The sequence below is a fragment of the Trichechus manatus genome, unplaced genomic scaffold (genome assembly GCF_000243295.1).
Source record: "Trichechus manatus latirostris isolate Lorelei unplaced genomic scaffold, TriManLat1.0 scaffold00020, whole genome shotgun sequence".
NCBI classification, from domain to species: domain Eukaryota; kingdom Metazoa; phylum Chordata; class Mammalia; order Sirenia; family Trichechidae; genus Trichechus; species Trichechus manatus.
Genome location: NW_004443956.1, coordinates 14,002,716 through 14,018,214, shown reverse-complemented (window position 1 = coordinate 14,018,214; position 15,499 = coordinate 14,002,716). Strand labels below are relative to the sequence as shown.

The following is a 15,499-nucleotide window of genomic DNA, read 5'->3' as shown; positions in this document are numbered from 1 at the left end:
GCAGCCATCTAAGATACTCCACTGGTCTCACCCCTTCGGGAGCAAGGGAGAAGGAAGAAAACAAGATACAAGGAAAACATTAAACCAAAGGACTAATGGACCACAGCTGCCATGGCCTCCACCAGACTGAGTCCACTACAGCTAGATGGTGCCCAGCTATACAACAGAGGGTCCCTGACAGAGCTGGAGAAAAATGTAGAACAAAACTCTAACTCACAAAAAAAGACCAGATTTACAGGCCCAACAGAGACTGGAGAAACTCCGAGAGTATTGCCTCCGGACACCCTTTTAGCTCAGCGCTGAAGTCACTCCTGAGGTTCACCGTTCAACCAAGTACTGGACAGCCCCATAAAACAAAATGGAACTAATGAGACACAGCAGTTCAAGAACAAAGACTAGAAGGCAGGAGGGGACAAGAAAGCTGGTGATAGGGAACCCAAGGTTGAGAAGGGACAGTGTTGACTTCTCATGGGGTTGTTAACCACTGTCATAGGGCAATATGTGTACTAACTGTTTAATGAGAAACTATTTGTTTTGTAAACGTTCATCTAAAGTACAAAAAAAAAAGAATTATCTATGTGAGATCAAACTGACAACAGCAACTCAAAAGGTTTGATGTGAAGCCTAGGGGACAGTGAGTTGAAGATAATGGTGGGGGAATAATTTGGAAAAGGATAGAGAGAACCGCAGCAAAACTGGAAGACTGTAATCGATGTCACTGAACTGTACATGTAGAAATTTCTGAAATGGTGTATCTTTGGCTATGTATATTTTCACCAAAAGAAAAGGTCCTTCAAGGTTAAGAAGGGAGAGTGTTGCATGCCTTGGGGTTGTTAACCAATGCCATAAAACAAAATGTGTACTGACTGTTTAATGAGAAACTATTTGTTCTATAAACCTTCACCTAAAGTACAATTAAAAAAATAAAATGAAAAATAAAAATTCATTTAAAAAAAGTTACTGAATTGTACACTTAAAAATACTTAAAATGGCAAATTTTATGTTATATATATTTCATTACAATAAAAATTTTTTTAAAAACCTTATACTGTAAACTCTACAGGTACCACCAAAAATTTTTTTAAAACAGAAGTGCAGCTGATACGGTATGTGATAGACAGAATAATGGTCCCCCAAAATGCCCCCATCCTAATCCCCAGAACCTATGAATACATTAGGTTACATGGCAAAGAGGAATTAAGGTAGCAGATGGAATTAAAGCTGTTAATCAGGTGACCTTAAAATAGGAAGATTATCCTGAATTATCTAGGTGGGTCCAATGTAATCACAAGAATCTTTAAATGTGGAAGATAGAGGCAGAAGATGTGAGTGATGCGATATAAGAAGGACTTAATCTGCTGTTGCTGGCTTTGAAAATGGAGGAACATGGCTACTATCGAAGGATTGTGAGTGGTCTCTTGAAGCTGAAAAAGACAAGGAAATGGCGACTCAGAGCTTTCAGAAAGGAATGCAGTCTTGCTGACACTTTGCTTTTAGCCCAGTCAAACCCATTTCAGACTTATAGTTTCTGACCTCCAGAAGTATATTAAATTTCTGTTATTTTAAGCCACTGTTTGTGTTGTTACAGCAGCAATAGGAAACCAATGCACTCTTAAGAAGAGCTGAATCATATAAAATGCTCAATTAAAAAGAAACAAAGAAAAAGCAAGGAATAGAAAAGTTACAAACATGGAAGACACTAATCCAACTATATCAGTAATAGTTTTAAATGTGAATGATCTAAGTAAACCAATTAAAAGACAGAGATTGTCAGAGTAGGCAGTGATTGTCAGAACAGGCAAAAAACAAACAAAAAACAACCAAACAATATCCAACTATATGTTGTCTACAAGAAATCCACTTTAAATATAAAGACTTAAATACACCAAAAGTAAAGGAACAGAGTAAGATACCATGATAACACTAACCAAAAAAAGCTGGAGTAGCTATATTAATTTCACACAAAGCAGACTTCAGAACAAAGAAGATAATCAAAGATAAAGAATTTTGTATGGGAGACTAACTTGAAATGTAAACTTCATTTAGACTACAACAATAAAAAAAAAAAAGATAAAGTCATTATATGATGATAAAGAGGTCAATTCTCCAAGAAAAACATGTTGCTGTTAGTTGCCACTGAGTTGATTCTGACTCATGGCAACCCCGTGTGTTACAGAGTAGAACTGCTCCATAGGGTTTTCTTGGCTGTAATCTTAACAGAAGCCGATCGCTGGACCTTTTCTTCTGTGGTACAACTGTGTGAGTTTGAACTGCCAATCTTTAGGGTAGCAGTTGAGTGCAAACTGTTTGCACCCCCTAGAGACCTTAAGAAAAGCATAACAATACATGTAATTCTAAACATGTATGTACCTAACAAGAGGAAATCAAAATACATGGGGCAAAAATTGAAAGAAATGAAAGGAGAAATAAACAAATGCATTATTACAGGTGAAGGCTTCAGTAATTGATTAATCAAGCAGGCAGAAAATCAGTAAGAAAAGAGATGACATGAACAGCACTATCAATCAACTTAACTTACTTGATATTACAGAACACTTCATCTAACAACATAACACACATTCTTCTCAAGCTCACTTGGAACATTCACCAAGACAAGACCACATTCCAGCCATAAAACACACATTAACAAATTTAAGAGAACAGAAATCACATAAAGTATGTTCTAAGAACTCAGTGGAATTAAACTAGAAATTAACAACAGAAAGATAGCCAGCAAATCCCCAAATGTTTGGAAAACCTAACCCACTGCCATCGAGTCGATTCTGACACATAGGAACCCTACAGAACAGAGTATACTGCCTCATGGGGTTTCCAAGGCTGCAAATCTCTCCTGCAGAGCAGCTGGTGGGTTCAAACCACTGACCTTTTGGTTAGCGGCTGAGTGCTTTCACCCCTGAGCCACCATAGCCCACAGGCCTAAAAAGAAATCTCAAGAGAAATTAAAAAATATTTTGAACTAAATGAGAATGAAAATACAATTTATTAAAATTTGTGGGATGCAGAGAAAGGAGTGCTTAGAGGAAAATTTATAGCATTAAATGCATATACTAGGAAAAAAAAACTAAAATCAATAACCTAAGATCCCACCTTAGGAAACTAGAGAAAGAAGAATAATTTAAGCCTGAGGCATGCAGAACAAAAGAAATAATAAAGAACAGAAATCTATGAAATTGAAAGCAATAGAAAACAACAAAACCAATAGCTAGTTATTTGAAAAGATTGATAAAAGTGCTTAACTTCTAGCCAAGCTAACCAAGAAAAATGTGAAGACTCAAATTACCAATATCAGAAATAAAGGAGTGATCATCATTACTATCGGGACACTATGAGACAGAACCGACTCGACGGCACCTAACAACATCCTTACTGATCACAAGGACCTTAAAAAGATAATAAAGGAATACTACAAACCACTCTATGCTCACAAATTTGAGAACTTAAATGAAATGGAACAATTAACTGAAACTACCGAAATTCACACAAGGAAAAGTAGATAATCTGAATAGCTCTAGATCTTAAAGAAATAAAATCAATCATTAATTACCTTCCCTAAAAGAAAGCACTAGGTGGTTTCACTGATGATTCTGCCAAACATTTAAGGAAGAAATTACACCAATTCTACACAATCTGTTTCAGAAAATAAAAGCAAACAGAATACTTCCTAATTTATTTTATGAAGTTAGTATTACCCTAATATTAAAACCAGATAAAGATATTACAAGAAAACTACAGATCAATACCTCTCATGAGCATAGACATAAAAATCCTCAACAAAATATTAGCTAATCAAATTCAAAAATTTATAAAAAGAATTATACATTAAAACCAAGCGGGATAAAACCAAGGCTGGTTCAACATTCAAAAATCAATCAATGTAGTCCACCATATCGACAGGCTAAAAAAGAAAAATCATACGTATGGTCATATCGATTCATGCTGAATAAGCATTTGACAAAATTTCAACACTCATTTATGGGGGGAGAAAACTCTTAGCAAACTAGGAATATTGGAGAATGTCCTCAAGTTGATGAAGAATACCTGAAAGAAAAAAAAAAAGCTAACATCGTATTTAATGGTCAGAGATTACACACTGTCCCACTAAGACTGGAACAAAGTATGCATGTTCTCTCTCTCTACTCCTATTCAATCTTGTACTGAAAGTGCTAGCTGGTGCAATAAGACAACAAACAGAAATAAAAGATACACAGATTGGAAAAAAAGAAATAAAACATGATTGTCTATGTAGAAAATCCCAAAGAATCTATTAAATAAAAATTTCCTGAAACTAGTAAGTAAGTACAGAAATACAGATACAAAGTCAGTATACAAAAGATAACTGCTTTTCTACGGCGGTGTAGTATGTAAGTGCTTGTCCAATAACTGAAAGGCTTGGCTGATAACCCACCAGCCACTCCACAGAAGAAAAGATGTGGCAATCTGCTTCTGTTAAGATTTACAGCCTTGGAAGCTCTATGCGGCAGTTCTACCCTGGCTTATAGGGTCACTATTGGCTGGATTCAACTCAATGGCAATAGGTTTTGGTCTTATATATCAGCAATGAACAAATGGAATTTGAAATTGAACTTGAAAAAACAATGTCATTTACAATAGTACCCAAAAAATGAAATGTGTCATTGAGTCAACACAATGAGTCGATTCCTACTCATAGTGACCCCATATGACAAGTAGAACAGCCCCACAGGGTTTTCTTGGCTATAATCTTTATGGGAGAAAACGCCAGGTCTTTCTACTATGGAGCCACTGGGTGGGTTCCAATTGTCAGATAAGCTGGGTGCTTATCTAACAAAATATGTACAGGATCTATAGGCAGATGAAGAAAAAAACATAGATGAAGAAGATCTAAATACATGGAGAGACATTCCATGTTCAAATTTGGAGCACCCAATATTGTTAAGATATCCATTATTCCCAACTTGATCTGTACATTCAGTGCAACACTCATCAAAATCCCAACAGGCTATTTGTACTATCAACAAATTGACTCCAAACTTGTACAGAAAGGTAAAATACCCAGAGTAACCAACATAATACTGAAGAACAACAAAGATGGAGGAAACACACTACCAGATTTCAACACTCACTATAAAGCTACAGCAATCAAGAGAGAGTGGTATTGGTGAAATAACAGACACATAGATCAATGGAACAGAACAGAGAGCCCAGAAATAACTACACACAAACATAGTTGCATGGTAAGGATTAGCCTAAATCCAATCTCCAAAATGTGGAGATTGCTCCAGTCCCTACCTTCCCACTTCATTCTCATTACTAGCCGCCCCTGTGGCACTCTCTCTGACCCTGGCCATCTGGAGCTAGGTCAGCGCTCACCAGTTAAAAGGATGCCATCCTTCAGACTGCCAAACAGACAGATGCCAGCTGCACGTTTGGGGAGTCCACACAACACTCCAACCTTTTGACCTGCTGGCCACCAACTCAGGGCTGGTTTCCCACTATCCCTTCAGGACATCAGCCACAAGGTTGGGAATCCACACCACACCCTTATAGGTAACAGGACCTGCTGGTTTCTATTACCCCTTTGGGTTCAATAATTAACTGGAATGGCTCCCAGAACTCACAGAAAGTGTACTATACTTTTAGCTACAGATTTATTACAGTCAAAAAGGATATAAATGAAGAGACACACAGGGCGAGGTCCGGAAGGGTTCCCAACGTGGAGCTTCCATGTCCCAAGGGATGCGCTACTCTCTCAATAGCAGATGTTCTCGCCAACCAGGAAGTTCTCTGAGCCTCTGTGTTCAGGGCTTTTATCGGCCAGCCTGGCATGATAGGCTAAATCATGCCTCCTGAGGTTACTTGATATTGGCCTCCCAGGTGAGTCTCTTCTGGTCCAGCCAGCCCCCACTCACTAGCACAAATTCTCAGGTGTGGCCTTGAAGTCCCAGACCAAGGCATCCCAAATTACTCCAAGGATTACTTCTCCAGAGCCAAAAACAAAGGCTACCTTACTTAAGGTAAAACTAGGTCCTTTACCCTACAAAGTCAACTGGTCTTTCACAAAAGCACAAAGGCAATTCAATGGAGAAAGGATAGTAGTGCTGGAACAACTGGACATCCATATATAAAAAATGAGCCTAGGCACATAAAATTGACTCAAAATGGATCACAGACCTAAATGTGAAATGCACAACTATAAAAGTTCTAGAAGTAAACATAGGAAAAAAAATCTATGTGATTCTGGGTTTGAAAATGAGTTTTTATACACAATACCAAAAGCATGATCTATAAAAGAAAAAACTAGTAAGCTAATTTTTATTAAAATTAAAAATTACTCCATGAAAAACACTGTTAAAAAACAAAAAGACAAGTCCCAGGCTGAGAGAAAATATTTGCAAAGTACATATCTGATAAAGAACTGCACCAAGAAGGGTCGGCGGTTCGTATTCACCAGCTGCTCCACAGGAAAGATATGGCAGTCTGCTTCCCTAAAGATTACAGCCTTGGAAGCCCTGTGGGGCAGTTCTGCTCTGGCCTGTAGGATCACTGTGAGTCGGGATCAACTCGAAGGCAATGGGTTTGGTTTCCTAACCCTCAGAAAGTATATGCAAGTGTCAGTGTGCCTTTTTTTTTTTCTTTTCTTTTCTTTTCAGGAGAGAGTTCATAGTTTTCATCAGGTTCTTGGAGTGTTCCATGAATCAAAAACGGTTTAAGATAGAGTTTCTGTTAATGGTGATGAAAACGTTTTAGAAATAAATAGTGATGATGGTTGTACAACATTGTGAATATAATTAATGGCACTAAATTGTACACTTAAAATGGTTAAATGGCAAATTTTATGTTCAATATATTTTACCTCGATTAAAAAGAAAAAAAAAAAAGAACTGTACCAAAATTACACAAAGAACTCTTTAAAACTCAACAGTAAGAAAGAAAACACCTTAGTTAAAAAATGGGTAAAAGATGTGGACAGCTCACCAAACAAGATATTTAAAAAAACAAAAACCATTGCCATCAAGTCAATTCTGACACACAGCAACTCTATAGGACAGAGTAGAACTGCTCCATAGGATTTCCAAGGCTATAATCTTTATGGAAGCAGACTGCCACAACTTTCTCCTGCAGAGCGGCTAGTGGGTTCAAACCACTGACCTTTCTATTAGCAGTAGAGCACTTTAACCACTGCACTACCACGGATCCTTAAAAGAAGATACAGAATGTGATGGTTAAGATTGTGTGTCAACTTGGCTGGGTCATGATTCTCAGTGTGTACATGAGATTACTCCCATGACGGAATCTGCTGTGAGTAGCCAATCAGTTGAAAGGGAGTTTCCTTCGGGGTGCAGCCTGCATCCAAACATAAGCAAACCTTCTGGCTTTTTTGCTTGCTCTGGATCCTGCGGCTGCCTCCTGTTCATCTGACTTTCTGTTTCTTGGGACTTGAGCTATCAGCTTATCTGCCAGTCTTGGGATTTGTTAATCTTCACAGCCAATGAGCGGGAGCCCTGCTCTCTGACATGCCGATCTTGGGTTTACCAGCCCCTGCAGCCACATGGATCGAGAGGCCTCTATCCTGATCCATGGACTTGGGACGTTCCAGCCTCTACAGTCGCATGAGCTGTTTCCTTGATATAAATCTCTCTATATATATACTTATACACTTTACTGGTTTTGCTTCTCTAGAGAACCCAGCCTAAGACATAGAGATAGCAAATAAGCACATGAAAAGATTGACCACATTTGTGTTTAGGAAAATGCAAATTAAAACAACAATGAGATACTATGCACCTATTAGAAGTGCTAAAAATCTTTTAAAAAACTGAAAATACCAATTGCTGTCTAGGATGCAGATCAACAGGAACTCCAATCATTGCTGATGGGAATGCAAGATGGTATAGCCACTCTGAATGACAGTTTGGCAGTTTCTTACAAGGTGAAACAGAGCCATACCATATGATGTAGCAATCACACTGGTAGGTATTTATCCAACTCATTTAAAAATTTATGTTCACACAAGAATCAGCACACAAATGTTTACTGCAGCTTTATTGATAATCCCCCAAAACTGGAAGCAACCAAGAAATCTTTCAAAGGGTGAATGGATAAACAAACTGTGGCACATCCATACAACAGACTATTACTCAGCAACTAAAAAAAAAAAAAGTCTATCAAGCTTTGGGGAAAAAAAAAACGAAGAATCTTAAATGCATGTTGCTAAGTGTAAGAAAACGGATGCAGCGCTGGAAGTGCTTGCTAGTTTATGCCAGAAAATTTGGAAGACAGCTACCTGGCCAACTGACTGGAAGAGATTCATATTTATAACTAATCCCAAAAAAGGTGATCCAACAGAATGCAGAAATTATCAAACAATATCATTAATATCAAACACAAGTCAAATTTTGCTGAAGATCATTCAAAAGCCGCTGCAGCAGCGTATCGACAGGGAACTGCCAGAAATTCAGGCCGGATTCACAAGAGGACGTGGAACTAGGGATATCACTGCTGATGTCAGACGGATCATGGCTGAGAACAGAGAATACCAGAAAGATGTTTACCTGTGTTTTATTGACTATGCAAAGGCATTCGACTGTGTGGATCGTACCAAATTACGGATAACATTGTGAAGAATGGGAATTCCAAAACATTTAATCGTGCTGAGGAGAAACTTGTACATAGATCAAGAGGCAGTTGTTCAAACAGAACAAGGGGATACCGTGTGGTTTAAAGCCAGGAAAAATGTGTGTCCGGGTTGTATCCTTTCACCATGCCTATTCAATCTGCATGCTGAGCAAATAATTCAAGAAGCTGGACTATATGAAAAAGAACAGGGCATCAGGATTGGAGGAAGACTCATTAACAACCTGCGTTATGCAGATGACACATTCTTGCTTGCTGAAAGTGAAGACGACTTGAAGCACTTACCGATGAAGATCAAAGACTACAGCCTTCAGTATGGATTCTACCTCAACATAAAACAAAAATCCTCACAACTGGACCAATAAGCAGCATCATGATAAATGGAGAAAAGACTGAAGTTGTCAAGGATTTCATTTTACTTGGATCCACAATCAACACCCATGGAAGCAGCAATCAAGAAATGAAACGATGTATTGCATTAAGCAAATCTGCTGCAAAAGACTTTTAAAGTGTTGAAACGCAAAGATGTCACCCTAAAGACTAAGGTGCGCCTGACCCAAGCCATGGTATTTTCAATCACATCATATGAATGTGAAAGCTGGACAATGAATAAGGAAGACCAAAAAAGAACTGACGTCTTTGAATTGTGGTGCTGGCGAAGAATACTGAATATACCATGGACTACCAAAAGAATGAACAAGTCTGTCTTGGAAGAGGTACAACCAGAATGCTCCTTAGAAGCAAGGACGGCGAGACTACATTTTACACACTTTGGACATGTTGTCAGGAGGGATCAGTCCCTGGAGAAGGACGTCATGCTTGGTAAAGCACAGGGTCAGCGAAAAAGAGGAAGACCCTCAACGAGACAGACTGACACAGTAGCTGCAACAATGGGCTCAAGCATAACAATTGTGAGGATGGCGCAGGACTGGGTAGTGTTTTGTTCTATGGTACATAGAGTCGCTATAAGTCTGAAAAGGCTACATACTATATGATTCCAATTATATGACATTCTGGATAAGATAAAACTATAGAGATGATAAACAAATCAGTTGTTGCCGGGGTTCAGGGAGTGAGGGGAGGGAGAGGGTCGAGTAGGTAAAGCACAGGGGATTTTTAGGGCAGTGAAACTAGTATGACACTGGAATGGTAGATACATGACACTATCCAGCTGTAAAAACCCCATAGAACTTTACAGAAAAAAAGAGTGAACCTTAATGCATGCAAATTAAAAAAAAAAAAACAATCATTTCGGAACTTGCAGATATCCCAGAAAGAAACGTAGAATGTGACCAAAAAAAAAAAAACCACAACAAAAAACCAAAACTAAGTGTATTACAAATGTATGAAACAACCTCACCCAAAGGACTGGGGATAAAAGTGTTGACCTAACTAACCTTGGTAATGAGTGGAGCCTAAAAAACTAAAGGCAAACAGAAATGCAGTGGCTCTCAACCAGGGGCTGGGACATTTGGCAACGTCTGGGAAAATAAGGCAACTCCTCAGGGGCATTTGGCAATGTCTGCAGAAATTTTGTGGAGGGGGATGCTACTGGTATGAAATGGGTAGAGGCTAGGGATGCTGCTAAACATTCTACAATGCACAGGACAGTCCCAATAACAAAGAATTATCCAGTCCCAAAATGTCAACAGTGCCAAGACTGAAAAATCCTGTTCTACTCTGTGACACTGGAGCTGGGACTCTGCAAACAGCATTTAGTTGGAACTATTGATAAATGAGGTTTGAACTGTTTTTTCAGTTCTTTCAGCTTGAGAAATAGTAAGCATGTTCTTCCCTTTTGATTTTCTAACTCCAGGTCAAGCCTCAAGTTGCAGTACTGAAGGATTCTAAGGGCAAAATATTGAACCATGCAGGAAGCATCAAAAGAAGATGGAAGGAATACACAGAGTCACTGTACCAAAAAGAACTGGTCGGCGTTCAACAATTTCAGGAGGTAGTATATGATCAAGAACCGACGATACTGGAGGAACAAGACCAATCTGCACTAAAGGCATTGGTGAAAAACAAGGCTTCAGGAACTGACAGAATAGCAATTGAGATGTTTAAACAAACGGATGCAAGGCTGGAAGTGGTCACTCATCTATGCCAAGAAATTTGGAAGACAGCTACCGGCCAAACGACTGGAAGAGATCCATATCTGTGCCCATTTCCAAGAAAGGTGATCCAACAGAATGCCGAAATTATTGAACAATATCATTAATACCACATGCAAGTATAATTTTGCTGAAGATAATTCAAAAACAGTTGCAAGAGTATGTTGACAGGAAACTGCCATAAATTCAACCTGGATTCAGAAGAGGACGTGGAACCAGGCATATCATTGTTGATGTCAGATGGATCTTAGTTAAAAGCAGAGAATACCAGAAAGATGTTTACCTGTGTTTTATTGACTATGCAAAGGCATTCAACTGTATGGAACATAACAAATTATGGATAACACTGGGAAGAATGGGAACTCCAAACACTTAATTGTGCTCATGAGGAACTAGTACTTAGACCAAGAGGTAGTTGTTTGAACAGAATAAGGGGATACTGCGTGGTTTAAAATCAGGAGAGGTGTGTGTCAGGGTTGTATCCTTTCACCATACTTCTTTAATCTGTACGCTGAGCAAATAATCCGAGAAGGTGGACTATGTGAAGAACGTGGCATCAGGATTGGAGGAAGACTCATTAACAACCTGTGATATGCAGATGACACAACCTTGCTTGCGGAAAGCAAAGAGGATTTGAAGAACTTACTGATGAAGCTCAAAGACTACAGCCTTCAGTATAGATTACACCTCAATATAAAGAGGATAAAAATCCTCACAACTGGACCAATAAGCAACATCATGACTGTCTTAGTCATCTAGTGCTGCTACAACAGAAATACCACAAGTGGATCGCTTTAACAAAGAGAAATTTATTTCTTCACAGTAAAGTAGGCTAAAAGTCCAAATTCAGGGCATCAGCTCCAGGGGGAAGGCTTTCTCTGTCAGCCTTCTTCTCATCAGTGTTCCCCAGACCAGGAGCTTCTCTGCACAGGGACCCGGGTCCAAAGAACACGCTCTGCTCCCGGCACTGCTTTCTTGATGGTATGAGGTCCCCAATTCTCTGCTTGCTTCCCTTTCCTTTTATATCTTACAAGAGACAAAAGGCGGTGCAGGCCACACCCTAGGGAAATTCCTTTACATTGGATCAGGGATGTGGCCTGAGTAAGGGTGGTGTTACAATTCCACTCTAATCCTCTTTAACGTAAAATTACAATCACAAAATGGAGGCCAACCACACAATTCTGGGAATCATGGCCCAGCAAAATTGATACATACATTTTTGGGGGGACATAATTCAAACCATGACAATGATAAACAGAGAAAATATTGATGTTGTAAAGGATACTTGGATCCACCATCAACACCCATAGAAGCAGCAATCAAGAAATCAAACGATGTACTGTACTGGCAAATCTGCTGCAAAAGACTTCTTTAAAGTGTTGAAAAGCAAAGATGTCACTTTGAGGACTAAGGTGCGCCTGACCCAAGTCATGGTATTTTCAATTGCCTCTACGCATGTAAAAGCTGGACAACAAATAAGGAAGACTGAAGAAGAATTGATGCCTTTGTTAATTATGGTGTTGGAAAAGAATACTGAATAGACCACAGACTGTCAAAAGAATGAACAAGTCTGTCTTGGAAAAGTACAGCCAGAGTGCTCCTTGGAAGCAAAGATTGCGAGACTTCGTCTCGTGTACTTTGGATATGTTATCAGGAGGGATCAGTCCATGGAGACGGACATCATGCTTGGTAAGGTAGAAGGTCAGCAAAAAAGAGGAAGACCCTGGACGAGATGGACTGACACAGTGGCTGCAACAATGGGCTCAAACATAACAATGACCGTGAGGATGGCACCAGACCGGGCACTGTTTCATTCTGTTATATACAGGATTGCTATGAGTCGGAGTCAACTGATGGAACCTAACTACAACAACAGGATATAAAGGTCTTTAAGAAAACAGTTTTAAAAATGTATAAGAAGATAGAACGCACAGCTCAAGAAACAGCAAAGCAATTGTCAAGAGAGGAAGTGAAAAGCGTGGACTACTGTTTCATGAAGTTGAGCTTGAAAAGCTCAACTGAGACATATTGAGGGTTGTTATTAGGTGCCGTCAAGTCGATTTCAACTCACAGCAACCCCGTATGATACAGCAGAACTGAGCACAGGGTTTTTTTGGCTGTAATTTTTACGGAAGCAGGTCGCCATGTTTTCTCCTGGCCAGTCTTTCTCCCACGGAGCAGCCGAGCACTTGACTGTTTGCACCACCAGGGCTCCTAATTGAGGGTAGAGAGAGGTTGTTTATTTTCCTTAAGGCAGAGTAGATTTCAATATATCTACAGGTAAAAGGGAAAAAAAAGAATCTGAAGAGTCTGGCCTAAACCTGTGATTTGGGAGAGGAGAATATGACCAGAATATTCTGGTAGGTGCATAGTAGGTCTAAGAGCATATTCCAAGTCATACTATCATTTTGTATTTGGAAAAACAAACAAACACACAAAAAATTACTATTTTCACAACACAAAGTAAAATGGAATGTTGGACCAAATCTGCCTTGATGGTGAAAATAAACAAAGATATGAGCATGTTAATATTCCTCAAAGCATAAGGGTGGGAAATATCAGAACTGGAGGGTGGGTAACTTGAAGTTTTTATATTTATCAAAAACAGCATGGATTTTAAAAATATGGGAAATTCTACAAGACAAATGACCCAATTTTTTTCAACAAGTATACTGCCAAGAAAAGAAAAAAAGAACTTAAGAGGCATATCAATCAAATGCCAAATGTAGGCCTTGTCTATATCCTGATTGGCTCAAACCACCCATAAAAAGGAAAATAAAATTTTGAGACATCCAGGGAAACGTGAACACTGAATATTGTGGAAACTCAGTGTTGGGTACACAGGAGTTCATTATACTATTACGTCTAGTTTGTATAAACCTCTAGTTTTGAAATTTTCCACAATCATTTCGGGGGCACAGTGGTTAAGAGCTACGGTGAGGTACGGCTGCTAACCAAAAGATCGGCAGTTCGAATCCACCAGCCGCTCTTTGGAAACCCTATGGTGCAGTTCTACTCTATCTTACAAGGTCACTATGAGCGGGAATGGACTCGACGGCAACAGGTATTTTGACTCGATAGGAGCCCTGTTGGTGCAATGGTTAAGCACTGGGCTGCTAACCAAAAGGTCAGCAGTTCAATCCACCATCAACTCTGCTGGTGAAAGACAGCCTAGGAAACCCTATGGGGCAGTTCTACTCTGTCACACGGGGTGGCTAAGAGTAGGAATTGACTTCACCGCACACAACATTTTGACTAGACAGCAACTAACAACAACAACGAATTGTCTCCTTCTAAAGGCTGAGGAACACTGCTCTGGACTTCATTTTAGAGAATACTGGATGACCGTGGTATTAAATCTTTTTCAGTTGTAAAATGCTCTAAAATGAGGAACAAGTAGCCACTGCACTACATTTTCTATACTCCCGTGTTTTCTGCATTCTCACAAGCCTATCGCAAATTACTGAAAATGAGATCTGCCGGGGGGAAAAAAAGCCTGCTCGGTGACAGGCATCCGGGTCTGCGGCATTTTCTCTGTAAACATCTCTACCCTAGGGAAACGTGTTTAGATTTTTAACGCCGGTCACATGCGGAGATGCTTGACCTTCTGGTCAAGGAAACTGCAAAGGGTCAGCATTCCACCGCGGGCTGCCCCTGGCCCTCTCTGCTGACCCAGCCCGCAAGGACCACGTAGGAGGCCCTTGGGGCCAGGCCTCCGTTTCGTACTTTCGGAATGAGCCCGGAAAAGCCAGCCTCTGCCCCTCGTCCGAACAAGGAAGGAGGCTGCAGAAGTCGGCCGGCTGGAAAACGGCTCAGGGAGCGGCGGACAGGGGCGCCACCCGGAGCGTTACTCACCCTGACACCGGCAGCCCAGGACCGCGGTCTTCCGAGACGCGGATTGTGGCATCTTCTCCCCCGCCACAGCTCCGGCCCCAGCCGCATTCACCGCGGCGGGCGGAGCGGCCCGGGAGCACCCAGGCTTACCGCAGGTTTAGGGATGCGCTCGCGGCCGCAGGTTCGAACGACCCCGGGGGCGCTGGCGCACACTCAGCCCGCCGCACCCTCTCCCGGTGCTAGGCGCGACCGCGGGGCCACGTGACGCCGGTCCCACGTGACGGCGGGCCCGTCCCATCACCGCGCATCACAACTTACGTCATCGTCCACTGCTGTGGCGCGCTACCCCAACCTGGTCCTCAGTCCAAGTCCTCCCGGACTTTAGCAGGGACCCTGGCCCCGTTTGTCTGTTGTCACGGGGTGCTGGCCTTCGAGTTTCTTTCTCATAAGAAAGGACATCATCGCTTTACAATGAAAGTCTGGTAGGGATAAGTATTTATGTGTAGAAAGGGAAGACATTCTTCATTCCTTTTAAATTAAAAATCAGAAAGAGAGAAGAGCAACGGATGAACCAAAGCAATGAACTTATTGAGCTGAATGGAGCTAACCACGTTGTCTAGCCTATCTCTTCCGGGATGGACACTGTTAAAAATAATCAACCGAAATTGAAACGTAAGGTTTATTCCGAGTAGTTATTCCACATGCATATAGGGAGACCATATTGAGTCCAGAAAAAGCAAATGGCTCTAAGTAAGCTAGGTACAATGAGCAGGGACGAATTACCCAATAAGCAAGGTAAGCAGGTGCTTAGGGCATCAACAAAACAGGGGCACCAGTTGTCCGAAGCAAAGACTCGTAGCTGCCAAGCAGACAGAACACATTAAATTTTCTATTATGACATCTTTTCATTTATAATT

At 40.6% G+C, this 15,499-nt stretch overlaps 1 protein-coding gene across 4 annotated transcripts in view; it reads right to left on the bottom strand.

The window, feature by feature from the left end:
- The window catches only part of GALNT11 (polypeptide N-acetylgalactosaminyltransferase 11), an 83,863-nt gene extending 69,044 nt beyond the window's left edge, over positions 1-14,819 (bottom strand). For 2 of the 4 annotated variants that reach the window (XM_023727955.1, XM_004372752.2), the window contains exon 1: positions 14,604-14,819. The gene's annotated coding sequence lies outside the window, so the exon portion shown is untranslated. Of the gene's footprint in view, positions 1-12,819; positions 12,963-14,603 lie in introns of all 4 variants that reach the window. The other 2 variants (XM_023727954.1, XM_023727956.1) reach the window with 2 other exon arrangements.
- Between the last annotated feature and the right edge of the window lie 680 nt (positions 14,820-15,499).